The sequence below is a fragment of the Bos grunniens genome, chromosome 5 (assembly GCF_055505025.1).
Source record: "Bos grunniens cultivar Pamir isolate PY7600 chromosome 5, Bosgru_T2T1.0, whole genome shotgun sequence".
Lineage (NCBI taxonomy): Eukaryota > Metazoa > Chordata > Mammalia > Artiodactyla > Bovidae > Bos > Bos grunniens.
In genome coordinates this window covers 117,249,743-117,268,766 of record NC_141169.1, presented here as the reverse complement: position 1 = coordinate 117,268,766, position 19,024 = coordinate 117,249,743, and the positions used below count along the sequence as shown (strand labels likewise).

The window sequence follows — 19,024 nt, the reverse complement described above, 5'->3', positions numbered from 1 at the left end:
AGGAAGGCATGGCAATCCACCCCAGTATTCTTGCTTGGAGAATCCCATGGACAGAGGAGCCTGGCGGGCTACAGCGCATAGGGTTGCAGAGTCAGACACGACTGATGCGACTTAGCGTGTAGCAGTCCAGGAAGATCCCAGACTGCAGAGCAATTGAGCCCATGTGCCACATCCACTGAGCCTGCACTCTAGAGCCCACGAGCTGCAGCTGCTGAGCTCATGTGCCTAGAGCTCGTGCTCTGCAACAAGACAAGCCCACCCACCGCAACGCAGAGTAGCCCCCAGTCTCTGCAACTAGAGAAAGCCTGCGCACAGCCATGAAGATCCAGAACAGCCAAAGAAATAGATCTTAAAAAAAAGAAGAAGGATTTTAAAAGAGGATAAAAGACCTATGGGATTCAGTTCAGAGGCCCAACAGGCATGTAACTGTAGCCCCAGAAAAACAGAGGTGAGGGGGGGAGCAAAAGCAATACTCAGATCATGGCCAAGAATTTTCCCAAAGCCATGAAAGAGGCCAGCCCACGGATTCAGGAAGTTCAATTTATCCAAAACAGTGTAAACACAAAGAAAACCACATTCTAAATACCAAATAGCCAAACTGTTGAAAAACAAACACAAGGAAAAATATTCAAAGCCGCTAGGGGTGGTGGGGGGGAATGCCTTATGTTCAGTAAAACCGTGATAAATTGGGGAGGGCAGAGGAAGGGGCAGAGGGGACCCAGGAGCCCCCTGTTCTGATCACAGAGACACAGTGATGCCTGGAGACACAGTCCCTCCCAGGGGAGCTCATAAGCCACGAAGGAAACAGAGGCACACGTGATTTGTTTATGACAGTTGAATGCAAAGGGGATAAGGAAACCCCAAGGAGAGGAGTCAGGGAACCCAGACTCGGGGGCAGGTGGTCTTCCCAGAGAGGGAACATCTGGCTGGAGTCCTGAAGAACAGGTGAGAACACCTGGGGGAACAGAGGATGTTCCAGACGGGAGCCACCAGCAAGTCCTCTCTGCATGACCTCCAGCCAGCGCCCCACTGCCCAGGGCCTCCAGGCGGGGAAGGTCCCTCCACGTCAGGGTTCCCCAGGACTTCTCTTGGGATCCCCCGGTCCCCAACATGTTCTGAAGGGGGAACGGGACACGGGGTGCAGGTCCCACCAAGGAACTCAGAGGCATCAGGCTCTCTTCTCGCCTCTCTGGAGTCTCTCCTTCCAGGCAAAGCAACTTCTTGGATTTCAAAACACTGCGTCTGCTTGGCGTTCCAAAAGTCCATCTTGGAAGCGAAAGGCACCACAGCATCCTTTGCCCTGAGGTGTGGATCGTACTCTTGGAGACCCATCCTTGCAACACAGCTCTTAATGTCACACACTTTTCAAATAATCCTTTTAGCTGATGTCTCCTAAGCACCGAACGCTGTCTGACACTGAGTTAGGGGCTGAAAATTAAGAAATGAATGAGTCCCGGTCCTGCCCTTGGGGAAGACACTTAATGAGAAACATTTGGGGGCCAGTCGTTGGACAGACTGCTTTCAAGCCAACGTGCTGTAACGCTATTTCTTCCTGCCCCGCCCCGCCCCCGCCCCCGCCTGTCAAATGGGGTTAAGCTTGAGAAATATGTTTGGCAAGTCCTTTTAACAACCTGCACTGCTCCTAGCCCATGTTCCTTATTGGCATAAAAGAACATTGGAACCGAGACTATCCAAATGCATGAAAAAAATTGGAGGTATATGATCTCATAATTTTATGCCTGATCTCAAATACCAGTTTTCCATGTTTAAGTTTTGGCAATTTAAAATCACAGTGGGGACATAGGCCAAACACACACACACACAGCCCAAACTGAAAACAAAAAGGTGTATAAGTTAAAGTCATCTTTTCTATGAAGAGTGAACCCCGAAATCAAATCTGAGACATTCCTTGGAGAATATGCATACTATTTGTGGCAGGTTTAATACATGTCTAAGCTTTTGCAGCACACAAAAATCACTTTAATAAAACTTCCCTGCACACTAACACTCTAGAAGGAGAGCATCTGTTGGCAATTCTGAGATCTTATGACTTCATCCTGAAGCCAGGGAAAATTCAAAATATATTTTTTAAACTTCAATGGAAAAATGAAACAGCCCATAACGATAGGAGATGTACTTTAGAAAGACAAGTAGGAATTTGTTCAGAGCTATACAGAATTCGTTACTTCTGATCCAAAAAATAAAACTTTGTCTGACAACTGAAGTCATCACCAAGCCTTAAAACTAAGGGCCGTGGTGTCTTATGACCTTCTGCGCTCTAACAGGACAACACTTTAATGGCCCTTTGAAAACACCAGGCACTAACCACTCATCCGTCAAGCGTGTTTGGAAAAGAGCCAGTCCCACATGAGCTGTTTTTCCCGTTTTAAAGCTTATCCCTTCCAGCAACAAGCTCTGCTTCTTTATTTTGACAGTTTTGAACGGAAAGAGTTCCAAAATGTAGAAACACATTTCCTCGCCTTGAGAAACAGAGCGTGAGTTTATTTCATCGTGTTTTTCTTTGATGGTTTCTAGTCTTTATGCGGATGATGTCCAGTCCTGAGTTGTCCTGGAGAGGACTTCGTCTGGCTCAGTTCTGAGCGGCCAGCGCACGGCCCTGCCCGGGACAGACGCAGTCAAGGTTTGCGGGTTGACCCTTTCCAGGGACGATGAAGACGCAGGGGAGACGAGCTCCAGCAGCCTAGGACGGATGACTACAAGAACTGTTGCCTCTTCTCAGTGAGTCTGCTCCCCAGATTCCGGGTGCTGTGACCTAAGGCACCAAGACAACCCCAAGAGAGAACGCCAGCTCATGGGCACTTGTGGTCAGCTAGTCAGGAAATGCTGTGCCAACGCTGTGCACTGCCTGTGGGAATCCTAGCTGTACCCAGACTGATCAGCACATTGCCAGACATGTCTTATCTCTTCATCCCTTTGGATAAGTCCCTCCTGCTTTGCTGGGCAATGCCTGCATGCTGTCATAACTCCCCCTCCTCCCCACGTTCTTTCTAAACATTCTCATGCTTTATTGGAAGCTTGCAACCTCAGGGTGGTATGAGTGAGAGAGAAGAGAAATGAGGCAGGGAAGAAATGAGGCAATGCAAGGAGAGCAAGAAACAGAGCCACATCTATGCCACTTCTAATTTCTCAGTATGATGGGGCTCATAATGTGTCCCCTGCTGTGTGCTCCATGTCGTTAACAAAATATGCAACTGGGATTATGTATAGGGGTTGCTCCACAGATAAGTTTTTAAAAAATTTGAGTTAAAAAAAATTATTTAACTGAAGTATAGCTGATTTACAATGTCGTGTTAATTTCTGCTGTGCAGCAAAGTGATTGCGTCATGCATATATGTTCTTTTTCATATTCTTCTCAATTCTGGCTTATCACAGGATGCCGCATCCAGTTCCTTGTGCTATACAGTAAGACCTTAGTGTTACGCATCCTATATGTAATAGCTTGTCTGGTAATCCCAAACTCCCCGTCCATCCCTCCTCCACCACCCTTGGCAACCACAAGTGTGTGCTCTGTGTCTGTGTGTTGCCACTTCGTAGATAAATTCATTTGTGTCACATTTTAGATTCCACGTACAAGTGATATCGAATGGTATTCGTCTTTCTGGCTTACTTAGTGATGATCTCTAGGTCCGTCCGTGTGGCTGCAAATGACATTATTTCGTTCTTTTCACGGCTCAATAGTACTCCACTGTGTACATGTACTGCCTCTTCTTTATCCATCCGTCTGTAGATGGACATTTAGGTTGCTTCCTTGTCTTGGCTCTTGAACAGTGCTGCAATGAACACAGGAGTACATGCATCTTTTTGAATTAGTGTTTTTTCCAGATACATGTCCAACAGTGGGATTGCCAGGATTGTATGGCAACCCTATTTTTAGCTTTTTGAGGAAGCTCCATACTGATTTCCATAGTGGCTGCACCAATTTACATTCCCTCCAACAGTGTAGGAGGGCTCCCTTTCGTCCACATCCTTTCCGGCATTTGTTATTTGTAGATGAAGTTTGAATTTGAAGGCTCTGTCTTTTAGCAATAGACTCTACTCCTCCCTGGGCTTCCCTGGTGGCTCAGTTGGTAAAGAATCCTCCTGCAACACAGGAGAACCCGGTTCAATCCCTGGGTTGGGAAGATCCCCTGGAGAAGGGAAAGGCTACCCACTCCAGTAATCTGGCCTGGAGAATTCCACGGACTGTATAGTCCACGGGTCGCAAAGAGTCGGACTCGACTGAGCGACTTTCACTTCACACTCACTACTCCTCCCTATTGTGTTCAGCTGTTTCACCTATTTCTGCTACTGGCCCAGTCTTAAAGTCATCTGAACTTGCAACACCTGGTTTATAAACACAAATTTATTTATCCCACATGCACTAGCTACCATATTGGCAGAGAGATTGAGGATTAGAGGAAAGATTAGTAAGTGAATTATATCAAACACTTAAGGCAACAATAATCTCAGCTTTACATAAACTCAGAAAATAGAAAAGGAATGAATACTTCTCAACCCATTTTGTAAGACCAGCATTACTCTCTACGAGAAAATGAAATTGTGGTTCAATATCCCTTGTAAATATAGACACAAAAATCCTTAACAAGATACTGTAAAGTCAAATCCAGTAATATATAAAAGATATAATCCAAAAAAAAATGCATAATGTATCATGACCAAGTTGGAATTACCACAGAAGTACAAGGTATGTTTAACATTTAAAATTAATTGATATAATTCACTATATAAGACATAAGCCATATAATTATATATACGTAAGGATCTGACAAATTTAGCATCCACCTATGATTAAAAAAAGTCTCAGCAGTCTAGGAAGGAAAAGGAACTTCTCAACCTGATAGAAGTCATCCACATAGGCTGACAGTAAACGGACTCAGAGAAGGCTGGAGGACACGCGGGCTGTTTCTGGGTTCTGGCCCTCAAGAAGACAGGTGTTACAAATGTCGGTGCACAGGTTTTCCTGTGAACAGAAATCTTCATTTCTCTAGAATAAATGGCCAGGAAGACAATTGCTGGGACGTATGGTAGGTAATTGAATATTTATTTTTCTCAGTTCAGTTCAGTCGCTCAGTCATGTCTGACTCTTTGCGACCCCCTGAATTGCAGCACGCCAGGCCTCCCTGTCCATCACCAACTCCCGGAGTTCACCCAGACTCACGTCCATCGAGTCAGTGATGCCATCCAGCCATCTCATCCTCTGTTGTCCCCTTCTCCTCCTGCCCCAATCCCTCCCAGGATCAGGGTCTTTTAGAAAACTGCAAATTGTTTTCCAGAGTGGTTGTACCATTTCACATTCCCATCAGCAACATGTGAGTGAGCTCGTTCCTCTGCATCCTCACCAGTGTCTGGTGTTGTTGCTCTTTTTTTATTTTAGCCATTTTTATAGGTGTGTAGCAAACCATCACACCATGGTTTTAATTTGCATTTTCCTAATGGCTAATAATGTTGAGTGTCTTTTCATGTGCCTGTTTTTCCTCTGTATATTTTCTTTGGTGAAATGACATGTTTTTTTCCACTTTCTAATGAACTGTTTGTTAGTTTATTTTCATTAGTATTGAGTTTTGAGAATTGATATATTCTAGATACTAGTCTTTTGTTGGACATGTGGTTTGCAAATTTTTCTTCCAGTCTGTAACTTGTCTTTGCAGCTTTTTAACAAGATTTTTCTCAGACAAAAATTAAAAAAAAAAAAAAACTTAAGAATTTTTCCTTTTCTGAGTAATGCTTTTGGGGTCAACTCTGACAACTCTTTACCTAGTTCTAGATCCCAAAGACTTTCTTCTATGCTTTTTTCTAAATGTTTTCTGTTTTACATTTAAGTTTGTTATTAGGTTTTAGTTAATATTTTAAGAGCTGTGAGACTCAGGTCATGGGGTATAATTCTGTGTTCAGTTCAGTTGCTCAGTCGTGTCCAACTCTTTGTGACTCCATGAATCGCAGCATGCCAGGCCTCCCTGTCCATCACCAACTCCTGGAGTTCACCCAAACTCAAGTGCATCAAGTCAGTGATGCCATCCAGCCATCTCATCCTCTGTCGACCCCTTTTCCTCCTGCCCCCAACCCCTCCCAGCATCAGAGTCTTTTCCAATGAGTCAGCTCTTTGCATCAGGTGGCCAAAGTATTGGAGCTTCAGCCTCAGCATCAGTCCCTCCAATGAACACCCAGGACTGGTCTCCTTTAGGATGGACTGGTTGGATCTCCTTGCAGTCCAAGGGACTCTCAAGGGTCTTCTCCAACACCACAGTTCAAAAGCTTCCATTCCTTGGCCCTCAGCTTTCTTCACAGTCCAACTCTCACATCCATACATGACCACAGGAAAAACCATAGCCTTGACTAGACAGACCTTTGTTGGCAAAGTAATATCTCTGCTTTTTAATATGCTATCTGGGTTGGTCATAACTTTCCTTCCAAGGAGTAAGCGCCTTTTAGTTTCCTGGCTGCAATCACCATCTGCAGAGATTTTGGAGCCCAGAAAAATAAAATCTGACACTGTTTCCACTGTTTCCCCATCTATTTCCCATGAAGTGGTGGGACCGGATGCCATGATCTTAGTTTTCTGAATGTTGAGCTCTAAGCCACCTTCTTCACTCTCCTCTTTCACTTTCATCAAGAGGCTCTTCAGTTCTTCTTCACTTTCTGCCATAAGGGTGGTGTTATCTGCATATCTGAGGTTATTGATATTTCTCCTGGCAATCTTGATTCCAGCTTGTGCTTCTTCCAACTCAGCGTTTCTCATGATGTACTCTGCATATAAGTTAAATAAGCAGTATATATACTGTTAAATTCTACTTACTAGTATTTTGTTAAGGATTTTTGTATGAGGAATTTTTGGTCTATAGTTTTTTGTTTCATTTTTTATCATACTGTTTTTATCTTGTTTTGATATAAAAATAGTATGAACTTCATAAAGTGAACTGGGTGTTCCTCCTATTTCCTGGAAGAGATTGAGCAGAATTAATATTAATTCTTCTTTAAATATTTGGTAGAATTTTTCAGTAAAAACTGTCTTGGCCTGTAGGCTTCTTTTTTAGGAGTTTTAAACTCAGGAATTCAATTTCCCGGATAGTTATAGGATTCTTCAAATTATCCAGTTCACATTGGATGAGTTGTGATATTGACGTTTTTCCTTTCAGTTTTGTCAATTTTGTTTCACATATTTTGCAGCTGTGTTCTTTTATAAAGACACATTTAGGACTTGTATGTCTTATTAATGAATTTGCCCTTTTATCTAGCAATTTGCCCTGCACTGAAGTCTACTTCATCTGATATTCATATAAGCAAGTGATTTTTAATTAATATTTGCATGATATATCTTTTTCTAACCTTTTGCTTTTAAGCTGCCTATACATGGGTTCTTAGAGATGGCACATAGTTGGGTCATTTTTAAAACTCACTCTGACTAGTTCCTTTTTTATTTTATTTTATTTTTAACTTTACAATATTGCCTTAAAAAACTGGAAATAGAACTGCCATATGACCCAGCAATCCCACTGCTGGGCATACACACTGAGGAAACCAGAATTGAAAGAGGCATGTGTACCCCAATGTTCATCGTAGCTCCTTTTTTAAATTGCCAATTTCTGTCTTTAATTGTCCTTAAATAATAAATGACCGTTTTCATTTAAAAATTATTTATGTATTTATTTATCTGGCTGCATTGGGTCTTAGTTGCAGCATGCAGGATCTTTTGTTGTGGCTCGCAGGTTTAGTCACCCCAAGGCAAGTGGGATCTTAGTTCCCAGGCCAGGGATCGAACCCGAGGCCCCTGCACTGCAAGGTGGATTCTTACCCACTGGACCACTAGGGAAGCCCCAGGAAATGACCGTTTACATTTAAAGTAAATGCTGATATGTTAGGGCATAGGTCTGCCAGTTTATATTTGTTTTACATTTGTTCTATCTTTTATTTTTCTGTTTTCCTTTCCCTGTCATTTTGTGGGTTAATTGAACATTTTTTAGAATTTCATTTTTATCTACCTGTAGCATTTTTAATACATTGCTTTATATAGCTATTTTAGTGATTGTTCTATGTATTATATTATGTATACATAACTTATCAGCCTATTGCTGTCATCTTACCAGTTCAGTTCAGTTCACACTCAGTCGTGACCGACTCTTTGCGACCCCATGGACTGCAGCATGCCAGGCTTTCCTGTCCATCGTCAACTCCTGGAGCTTGCTCAAACTCATGTCCATCGAGTTGGTGAAAACATTCAACCATCTCATCCTCTGTTGTCCCTTTGTCTTCCCGCCTTCAATCTTTCCCAGTATCAGGGTCTTTTCCAAGGAGTCAACTCTTCGCATCAGGTGGCCAAAGTATTGGAGTTTCAGTTTCAACATCAGTCCTTCCAATGAGTATTCAGGACCGCTTTCCTTTAGGATGGACTGGTTGGATCTTGCAGTCCAAGGGACTCTCAAGAGTCTTCTCCAGCACCACAGTTCAAAAACATCAATTCTTTGACACTCAGCTTTCTTCACAGTCCAACTCTCACATCCATACATGACCACTGGAAAAACCATAGCCTTAACTAGATGGACCTTTGTTGGCAAAGTAATGTCTCTGCTTTTTAATATGTTGTCTAGGTTGGTCATAGCTTTTCTTCCAAGGAGCAAGCATCTTTTAATTTCCTGGCTGCGATCACCATCTGAAGTGATTTAGGAGCCCAAAGTCTCCTAAAGTCTATCACCGTTTCCATTGTTTCTCCATCTATTTGCCATGGAGTGATGGGACTGGATGCCATGATCTTAGTTTTCTGAATGTTGGGCTTTAAGCCACCTTTTCCACTCTCCTCTTTCACTTTCATCAAGAGGCTCTTTAGTTCTTCTTCACTTTCTGCCATAAGGGTGGTGTCATCTGTATATCTGAGGTCATTGATATTTCTCCCAGAAATCTTGATTCCAGCCTGTGCTTCATCCAGCCTGGCATTTCACATGATGTACTCTGCATATAAATTAAATAAGCAGGGTGACAATATATAGCCTTGATGTACTCCTTTCCTAATTTGGAATCAGTCTGTTGTTCCATGTCTGGTTCTAACTGTTGCTTCTTGACCTGCATACAGATTTCTCAGGAGGCAGGTCCGGTGGTCTGGTATTCCCATCTTTTCCAGAATTTTCCACAGTTTGTTGTGATTTACACAGTTAAAGGCTTTGGCATAATCAATAAAGTAATCCAAAAAGTAGATGTTTATCTGGAACTCGATTGCTTTTTCTATGATCCAATGGATGTTGGAAATTTGATCTCTGGTTCCCCTGGCTTTTCTAAATCCAGATTGCACATCTAGAAGTTCACAATTCACATACTGTTGAAGCCTGGCTTGAAGAATTTTGAGCATTACTTTGCTAGTATGTGAGATGAGTGCAATCGTGCAGTAGTTTGAACATTCTTTGGCACTGCCCTTTTTGGGGATTGGAATGAAAGCACTTTTTCCAGTCCTGTGGCCATTGCTGAGTTTCTCAAATTTGCTGGCATATTGAGGCAGCACTTTCACAGCATCATCTTTTAGGATTTGAAATAGCTCAACTGGAATTCCATCACCCCCACTGGCTTTGTTTGTAGTGATGCTTCCTAAAGCCCGCTTGACTTCGCATTCCAGGATGTCTGGCTCTAGGTGGCCCTGGTTCTACGTGGTCACACTATCGTGATTATCTGGCTCATGAAGATCTTTTTTGTACAGTTCTTCTGTGTATTCTTGCCACCTCTTCTTAATATCTTCTGCTTCTGTTAGGTCCATACCATTTCTGTAGTTTATTGTGCCCACCTTTGCGTGAAATGTTCCCTTGGTATTTCTAATTTTCTTGAAGAGATCTCTAGTCTTTCCCATTCTATTATTTTCCTCTATCTCTTTACATTGATCACTGAGGAAGGCTTTCTTCTCTCTCCTTACTTTTCTTTGAAACTCTGCATTCAAATGGGCATATCTTTCCTTTTCTCCTTTGCCTTTGGCTTCTCTTCTTTTCTCTCTATTTGCAACGCCTCCTCGACAACCATTTTGCCTTTTTGCATTTCTTTTTCTTGGAGATAGTCTCGATCACTGCCTCCTGTTCAATGTCACAGACCTCCATCCGTAGCTCATCAGGCACTCTATCTATCAGATCTAGCCCTTGACTCTATTTCTCACTTCCACTGTATAATCATAAGGGATTTGATTTAGGTCATACCTGAATGGTCTAGTGGTTTTCCCTACTTTCTTCAATTTAAGTCTGAATTTGGCAAAAAGGAGTTCATGATCTGAGCCACAGTTAGCTCCTGGTCTTTTTTTGCTGACTGTATAGAGCTTCCCCATCTTTGGCTGCAAAGAATATAACCAATCTGATTTCAGTATTGACCATCTGGTGATGTCCATGTGTAGAGTCTTCTCTTGTGTTGTTGGAAGAGGGTGTTTGCTATGACCAGTGTGTTCTCTTGGCAAAACTCTATTGGCCTTTGACCTGCTTCATTCCGTACTCCAAGGCCAAATTTGCTGTTACTCCAGGTATCTCTTGACTTCCTACTTTTGCATTTCAGTCCCCTATGATGAAAAGGACATCTTTTTTGGGTGTTAGTTCTAAAAGGTCTTGTAGGTCTTCATAGAATCATTCAACTTCAGCTTCTGCAGCGTTACTGGTTGGGGCATAGACTTGGATTACTGTGATATTGAATGGTTTGTCTTGGAAACGAACAGAGATCATTCTTTCGTTTTTGAGATTGCATCCAAGTACTGCATTTCGGACTCTCTTGTTGACTACGATGGCTACTTCATTTCTTCTAAGGGACTCCTGCCCACAGTAGTAGATATAATGGTCATCTGAGTTAAATTCACCCATTCCAGTCCATCTTAGTTCGCTGATTCCTAGAATGTTGACGTTCACTCTTGCCATCTCCTATTTGACCACTTCCAATTTGCCTTGATTAATGGACCTCGCATTCCAGGTTCCTATGCAATATTGCTCTTTACAGCATGAGACCTTGCTTCTATCACCAGTCACATCCACAGCTGGGTGTTATTTTCACTTTGGCTCTGTCTCTTCATTCTTTCTGGAGTTATTTCTACACTGATCTCCAGAAGCATATATGTGCACCTACTGACCTGGGGAGTTCATCTTTCAGTGTCATATCTTTTTGCCTTTTCACACTGTTCATGGGGTTCTCAAGGCAAGAGTACTGAAGTGGTTTGCCATTCGCTTCTCCAGTGGACCACATTCTGTCACATCTCTCTACCATGACCCGTGTGTTTAGACAAGGCTGTGGTCCATGTGATCAGTTTGATCAGTTTTCTGTGACTGTGGTTTCATTGAAGCAAATTATGTTTGCTTCAATATCAAACATAATTTAGAAAATTCAAAAGGAGAATGAAAACCTATTGTGTTTTCCTATATTTTTTCTTACTTTCCTGTTTTTCCTGTTTTATTGTCTCCTTTCTGTTTACAAAAATTGCTTCAGAAATTCTTTTCGGTCTACTGGCAAAAATTTCTCTCCTTTGAGTTTTCCTTCATCTTATAAAGTCTTGATTTTCCCTTAATTTCTAAAGACTGTTTTCTCTGAGTATAGAATTCTGAATTTTTTCTTTCAGCCCTTAATAAGTTGTGTTACTTCCTCCTGATCTCCATTAATTCTGATGAGAAATCTGGTATAATTTGAATTGTTTCTCTGACCGGTAAAGTGCCATTTCTCTCTTGTTGCTATCAAGATTTTTACCTTGATCTTTAGATTTTGGAATTTTGACTACAGTGTGTCTTGGTCTGGATTTCTTTGTGTTTATCGTATTTGGAATTTTCTCAGTTTCTTAAAGTGTATAAGTTTATGGCTGTTGCCAAATTTGGGAAGTTTTTCATGACTATTTCAGCCCTGTCCTCTTTCTCTTCTCCTCCCAGGCCTTGATGTGAAAATATTAGATTTTCTGTCATAGTCCCTTGGGTCCCCAAGGTTCTGTTAGTTTTTTTCCAATCTATCATCTCTCAAGTGTTTGTATTGAGTAATTCTTACCGTTTTGTCTTTCAGCTCACAGATGCTACCCTTTTTATGTCTGTATATCTTTGCTGAGACTTTCTACTTTTTCATTTGTTTTGAGCATATTCATAAACTGCTTGTTGAAACATTTTTTATCATGAGTGCTTTGAAGTCTTTGTCGGACAGTCTAACATCCCTGTCATTTCAGGGTTGAGCTCTGTTTATTATCTTTTGTTCATTCAGTTTTAAATCTTTCTGGTCCTTGGCAAAGTGAGTGGTTTTCGTTTGAAACTTGGACAGTCTCATATTACATATGCAACTCTGGATCTTATTTTTTTTTCTTTGTTAATTACTATCCTGAAATTCCAGCACTTCTTTTTACTTTTACTTCTTTAAAAAAAAAAAATGTATTTATTTGTGGCCGTGCTGGCTCTTTGCTGCTGTGCGGGGCTTTTCTCTGTTGCGGTGAGTGGGGCACTCTCTAGCTGCGGTGGGCAGGCTTCTCGCTGTGGGGACTTCTCCTGTGGAGCGCGGGCTTAAGGGGGGTGGGCTTCGGTAGTTGCATCTCCCAGGCTCGATAGTTGTGGTGGATGGGCTAAGTTGCTCCACAGCATGTGGGATCTTCCTGGATCAGGGATTGAACCCCGTGTCTCCTACATTGGCAGGCAGATTAGAGAATCTGAACCATCAGCAAAGCCCCCTGGATCTTCTCTAAAGCTTCTTTTTCAGCTGCTTTCCACTCCCTCTGCTCTGGCAGGGGAGGCGGGGTGGAGTGGGGGTGTCTGCCAAGTGGAGATAGATGTCCTGCTTTCCCACCTGGCCTTTGCTGGCACCCATGGGTGCTCCTCATTACCGCAGGCGGGGGTGTGGGCACTCCCCTAGCCTCCACTGAAATCTCCCCAGCTGGGGCGGACAGAAGGGCTTGGGTTCCTCTCTTCACCTGGACACATGGCGTGGGAGGAGGAGTGTCCTTGTTACCACTAGGCCAGTGTGATGGGCCCGACTCTCTGCCAGGCCTCCTCTGACAAAACCCCAGTGGGGAGGAGGATAGATGCTTTGTCACTGCCAGCTTGGGGTGGAATTCTGGACTCCCCACGTGTCTCTACAGACACCACCAGAGAGGGGCCTCGTTTCCAGCTGGCAGGGGTGACAGGCCTGGCTCCCCACTCAGTTTCCCTGACACTAGCCCAGTGGGGACGTTGGAACACCTCATTAGAGTCTGGTGTGGGCGGGGCCGTGTTTTCTTCTGTGTGTTTAGTTAAAGTAGGGCAGCGATTGTCTAAAAGTTTTCTGTCTTGCTTGGCTGCCCTTTCCTGGCCCTTTGGCTCGGGAGGCAGGTTTTTGTTGGGCTTTTGTTTTTCTGTGCCTGTTGGCATTTTCAAATACCAGCTTTTCCACCTCCAAGTCTGGGATGTGTGTGTGTTAGTGGCTCAGTCGTGTCTGGCTCTTTGCGACCTCATGGACTATAGCCCTCCAGGCTCCTCTGTTCCTGGAATTCTCCAGGCAAGAATATTGGAGTGGGTTGCCGTTTCCTTCTCCAGGGGATACACGAGGCAAAAGAAAACCCAGCGAACTGGCGCATGTGCAATTCCTTGGGTCCTGAGGTCCCTACTCAGCCCACCTGCTTCTTTCCCCCTTTAAGAATCTTCTTATATTGTTGTTGCTGTTCCTTGTTCAAGTCTCTAAGTCGTGTCCGACTCTTTATGACCCCATGGCCTGCAGCACACCTCGCTTCCCTGTCCTTCACCATCACCCAGAGCTTGCTCAAACTCATGTCCATCGAGCCGGTGATGCCATCCAACCATCTCATCCTCTGTCGCCCCCTTCTCCTCCTGCCCTCCATCTTTAGCTTTATATAAAGCATTCATAATTTTCAGCTGTACTTAGTGGGAGGAATAGGGAAAAGTACATGGACTCTATCTTTCCAGAAGCAGAAATGTCTCCCTGTGATATTTTTGCAACTTCCTGTGAGTCTATAATCATTTTGAAGTTAGAAGTTTAAAAGAAATTTAAACATAGATGTCTCACCAATTCAAGTGTAAGAATCTGAGACAGTTACTCTAGGAGAAGAAGCCTGTTCATCGATTTACATCAAAGTGTGATAAACTCCAAAAGACAGCAGCTCAGCGGGAGGGGTGGGGGTGGGTGGGGGAGGGGTGGGGAAGGTCGGGGAGGGGCTGATGTCACCAGGAGTACATTATCCAGGCAGCCCTGCCCTAAGCACTGGGGGCTGGCTGGGCCGGCAGCTGGGGACAGACGTGTGGGGCTGTGTCCCAGAAGATCACCAAGCACTTTTCACATCAGTTCAGTTCAGTCGCTCAGTTGTGTCTGACTCTTTGTGACCCCATGGACTGCAGCACGTCTCGCTTCCCTGTCCTTCACCATCGCCCGGAGCTTGCTCAAACTCATGTCCGTCGAGCCGGTGATGCCGTCCAACCATCTCATCCTCTGTCGTCCCCTTCTCCTCCTGCCCTCACTCTTTCCCAGTATTCAGTCTTCAATATAAGGCCTCATTACCGCTCCCCCGTGGGGGTCCTCCAGGGCCGGCCCAGGAGGCACACAGCTGCTGCCTGTTAGAGCTGGAAGGGTCCTTGGGGACCATCCGCCCAGCCCCCACCCTGCAGCAGGAAGTGAGGCCACGGCCCCGCAGCTCCAGCCAGGCGGTGGAAGCCGGCCCGAGGCAGGCCGTCTGGCTGCGAGGGAGGCTGGGCTGGGGAGAGGCCCGCAGAGGGGGCCCAGCTGGCCAGCCGGACTCCTGACTGGGGCAGCCAGGAGCATCTGGAAAGCATCACTCACTTTGACCAATCGGTGTTTAAAGGCCAGACAAAGCCACAGTGAGCACAGCCGGGTTTTCTCCCCCTTCCAAGTCGAACAGTACATCTGGGTGTTTCATTTTAGCTCACGGTCGCTTGTTGCCACAGATTGCCTTAGCGGGTGGTGGGGGACGGGAGCCTCTTGCCATCAGAGGACAGAGTTACCCACCTTTAACTCCCAGCGCTAGGCTGATTTCACAAAAACAGAAATTCACACCTGCCTAAGGAAAACTGGAAACGGATGTTCAGATTTCAATTTTTATTCTAATTCTGAACCAGGCCCTGGGGCGAGATGGAGTGGGAGGGGGCCTTGGATAAAAGTGAGATTAAGTCCCTGCCCCAAGCTGTCTGCCATCTTGTGGGATACAGGAAAGAGAATGCGGGCCGAGTGGAAATCAGGGCACTTGTTCAAAAGGACGACCGCACACTTGCAGTCTCTTCCTTGGGGTCCCTTCTGTGACCCCAGCCTCCCCTGGATCACCTCCGGTCCCACCAGCCACAGCCTCACCCGTCCTTCCCACACTGTGCTCTGGGGGCTTGGTCCTGGGTCTCTTCTCCCTCCACTCTCTCCTGGACGAGTTCCACCTCCCCCTGTGGCCCCAGTTACCATCTCTTTACCACTCACCCCCCACCACCAATTCACAGCCCCAGGCAAGCCCTTCCCTCTAAACCCAGACATACGCATCCAACATGGCTTCTTGGGTGTTTTCAGGGTCCTCAGGACTCAACCTGTTTAAAAATACATGCACTGGGGCTTCCATGGTCGTCCAGTGGTTAAGACACTTGCACTACCCCTGCAGGGGGTACGGCTTTGACCTCTGGTTGGGGGACCAAGATCTCGAATGCCACACGGCATGGCCAAAAAGGAAAAAAAATAACAAAGCTACATGTATCCTGTTATAGGCTGAACTGTATCTTTCCAAAATTCATCTGTTGAAACCCTGACCCTCAGAACGTGACCGCACTTGCAGGTGGGGTCTCTGAAGAGGTGATTAAGTTAAAATGAGATCGTTAGGGTGGGTCCTAATGCAATATGAAAGTCAAAGTCGCTCAGTTGTGTCTGACTCTTTGTGAACCTGTGGACTATACAGTCCATGGAATTCTCCAGGCCAGAACACTGGAGTGGGTAGCCTTTCCCTTCTTCAGGGGATCTTCTCAACCCAGGGATCAAACCCAGGTCTCCCGCATTGGAGGCGATTCTTTAGCAGCTGAGCCGCCATGGCAGCCTGGTGTCTTTCTAAGAGGAGATCAGGACAGAAAGGAGGATGGCTGTGTGAGGACTCAAGAAGACGCCCATCTGTGGGCCCAGGAGAGAGGTCTCAGCAGGAACCAGCCCTGCAGCCACTGTGACCTTGAACTTCCGGCTTCCAGCACCTAGAGACAACAAACGTGTCTAGATCTGCGTCGCGTTTCAGCTCCCTCAGCCTGCAGTCTTTGTGTAGCAGCTAATACACAGGCTTTCACCCCCACCTGGCTCGCCTCCTGTGTCTCTGTCCTTTGTGAAGGACACCTCCACCAGCTAACGGCTCGAGCCAGAAAGAAGCTAAAGGTTCCTCTGCTTCCTCCTTATCTGTGCTGCCCACAGTTGTCCACAGCCACTCCACGTTGTTGTTTAAAGTGTGTATTTATTTATTTTTGGTTGCGCTGGGTCTTGGGGGCGGCACACGGCTCTCCGTTGCTGTGCAGAGCCTTTCTCCGGTTGCGGGGAGTGGAGGCTTCTCTCCGCTGTGGTCCTCGGGCTTCTCCCTGCCTTGGCTTCCCTTGTCGCGGAGCTCGGGCCCTAGAGCGTGGGTAGTTACGGCCCACAGGCTTAGCTCCCCTGCGGCAGGTGGCGTCTTGGTTCCCAGGCCAGGGATTGAAGCCGTTTCCCCTACATTGGAAGGCAAATTCGTAACCCATGGACCACCAGCGGAACCCCCTACATGGCTCTTAAATCATTAACTTCTCTCCATGTCTTCAGCGACCATCCCCCAACACTGACTGACCGCACAGTAGCCAGAACTGCCAAGCTTGGTGTTTCTCAGCAGCTGGAGCCTCAGTGGGCACAACCCTACGTGGCCAGGTGGGTCAGCACTTTGTGGCAACGGGGGCCTGCATGTGGGTGCCACCCAGACATCCCTCCATAAGCCACAGACCGTGACCCAGAATGCACACTGCTGTGGTGTTTGGAAATCACACGAGGAACTTGGGTATTACCCCCAGTTCACACCTCTTACAGTCATAGAAGGCATGCGTGTCTGCTCAGTCATGTCAACTCTTTGCGACCCCATGAACTGTAGCCCATCAGGCTCTGTCCATGGGATTTTTTTAGCCAAGAACACTGGAATGAGTTGCCATTTCCTCCACTGGGGGATCTTCCTGACCCAGGAATTGAACCCATGTCTCCCACATCTCTTGCATTGCAGGTGGATTCTTTACCTGCTGAACTTTTGGGGGAGCCCCCATAGTCATGGTGTAATTTCAGAATGAGGTGTTTAGGAGAGTAAGTGTTCCCTACTTAGGGCTCCTCTCAAGTCAGAAAGTCCCACCCTGGACTCCCAGGATGCTGTCCCCATTAACCCAAATGTGTCTCCTGGGAGGAAGTGAGAGGCTGAGGCTCATTCACCAAGCATCTTCCTGAGCGTTTCCTGGTGTGTTGCCAAGATCCTGGCCTCTGGTTCATTGAAATGAATGGAATGTCCACGTGATTCACGTGTCTGGGTGCTTTCTCTCCAGGCCTCTGCAGGATCGTTTCACACAGGCACAGGACGCCAGCAAGCCAGGGGCACAAACAAGTAGGAGAGAAGACAGACTAGAAGCTTGGAACCGTCAGCTCTAGAAAGATGCTGTTTACAGCAAGTATTAGGTCTGTGGTCTGGATCACCGACGGGAGCCTAACCCAGAATCCTGGTCTAGGAGGGGGGTGCAGGGAAGAGAGAGATGGGGCCCTTCTCTGCCAAACCCTGCCCACAGCAGCCAGGCCTGTCTCCTAGGACCCACTCTCGCCTGCAGGAGGTGGGCTGTGAACACGGAGAAGCTGCCAGGCGTCCCGTGACAGACATACACAGTGCGAGCCGCAGACCCAAAGGAAGGAAGGAGGGAGCTGGTCCGAACAGAGACCAAAAATATTGACGCTCAAGTGCGCACACCGAAAGATAAAGAAGAGGGGGTTGCCAGGCAGGCTGGATGGACAGACAACCACCAAACGGTCTCGTATGGGGTGGGGGTTGGAGTACAACTGGAGCAGGATGGGCGAGGGCCCACTGGAAGGTGGCTGCAGCGACAGGCAGGAGCCCGGCCACGGAGGGCTTGGACCACGCCCGCCTGCTCCAATGTTACACAGAGGGATGCCCAGAGGCTGGGCAGAGGGACTGGTCAGCTATGTGTAAAGAAGCTTAAGGGACTCCTGGTGGCCCAGTGGTTAAGACTCTGCCTTCCAACTCGGGGGACGTGGGTTCAATCCCTGGTCAGGGAACTGAGATCCCACATGTCTTAGGGCAACTAAGCCTGAGTACTGCAACTACCGAGCCCACGCACCCTGGAGCCTGTGTGCCGCCTCTAGAGAGTCCGTGTGCTGCAACGAAAGGTTCCACGTGAGGCAAGGAAGATACCACAAGCTGCAGCCAGGACCGTACTCAGCCAAACAGACAAAGAAACCCAAAAAGAAGCTTGGACCTCACAGACTTACAGAAGGAGCTCATGGTTGCCAGGTGGAAGGGTTGGGGGAAGGGATAGTTAGGGAGTTTGGGATGGACGTATGCCCACTGCTGTATTCAAAGTGGATAACCAACAAAGGCCCACTGTATAGTCAGGGAACGCCGCTCAATGTTATGTGGCAGCCTGGATTGAAGGGGAGTTTGGGGCAGAATGGGTACATGTGTATGTAAGACTGAGTCCCTCTGCTGTCCACCCAAAACTGTCACAACATTGTTAACTGGCTATACTACAACATAAAATAAAAAGTATAAAAAATAAAAATAAAAAGAAGCTTGGCCCCAGGGCCCTTGTATTTTCAAATGACAACCTCAGTTTGCCCATCTGTCAAATGGGGATAATAAGAGAATGTGCCTCATGGGGCTCGGTGCAGATTGATGAGTTGATACCACTAGACATGCTCAGAATAGTGCCTGGCACACACAGCGTAAGTACAAATCAATATATATCGTGTCACTGGGACGGGCCCTGGGTGGCAGGCTCCGGAACACTGTGCTCTTGTGATTGATGGCCTCCTTGCTGAGGGAAGTCAGGGCCGCCCAGCACGAAGCTGTTCACTGCACGTGACG

General features: G+C 46.2%; 1 long non-coding RNA gene across 3 annotated transcripts; it reads left to right on the top strand.

The window, feature by feature from the left end:
• Window positions 1-2,118: 2,118 nt before the first annotated feature.
• LOC147373250 (uncharacterized) lies at window positions 2,119-18,733 on the top strand. Of its 3 annotated transcripts, XR_015164637.1 has the most exons (4): window positions 2,255-2,739; window positions 16,723-16,824; window positions 17,478-17,607; window positions 17,754-18,733. It is a non-coding gene; the product is annotated as an uncharacterized LOC147373250 (long non-coding RNA). The 3 variants fall into 3 exon arrangements; XR_015164636.1 differs by having other exon boundaries at window positions 2,119-2,739; window positions 17,478-18,733; XR_015164638.1 differs by lacking the exon at window positions 2,255-2,739 and adding an exon at window positions 7,923-16,379 and having other exon boundaries at window positions 17,478-18,733.
• The last annotated feature ends 291 nt before the right edge of the window (window positions 18,734-19,024 follow it).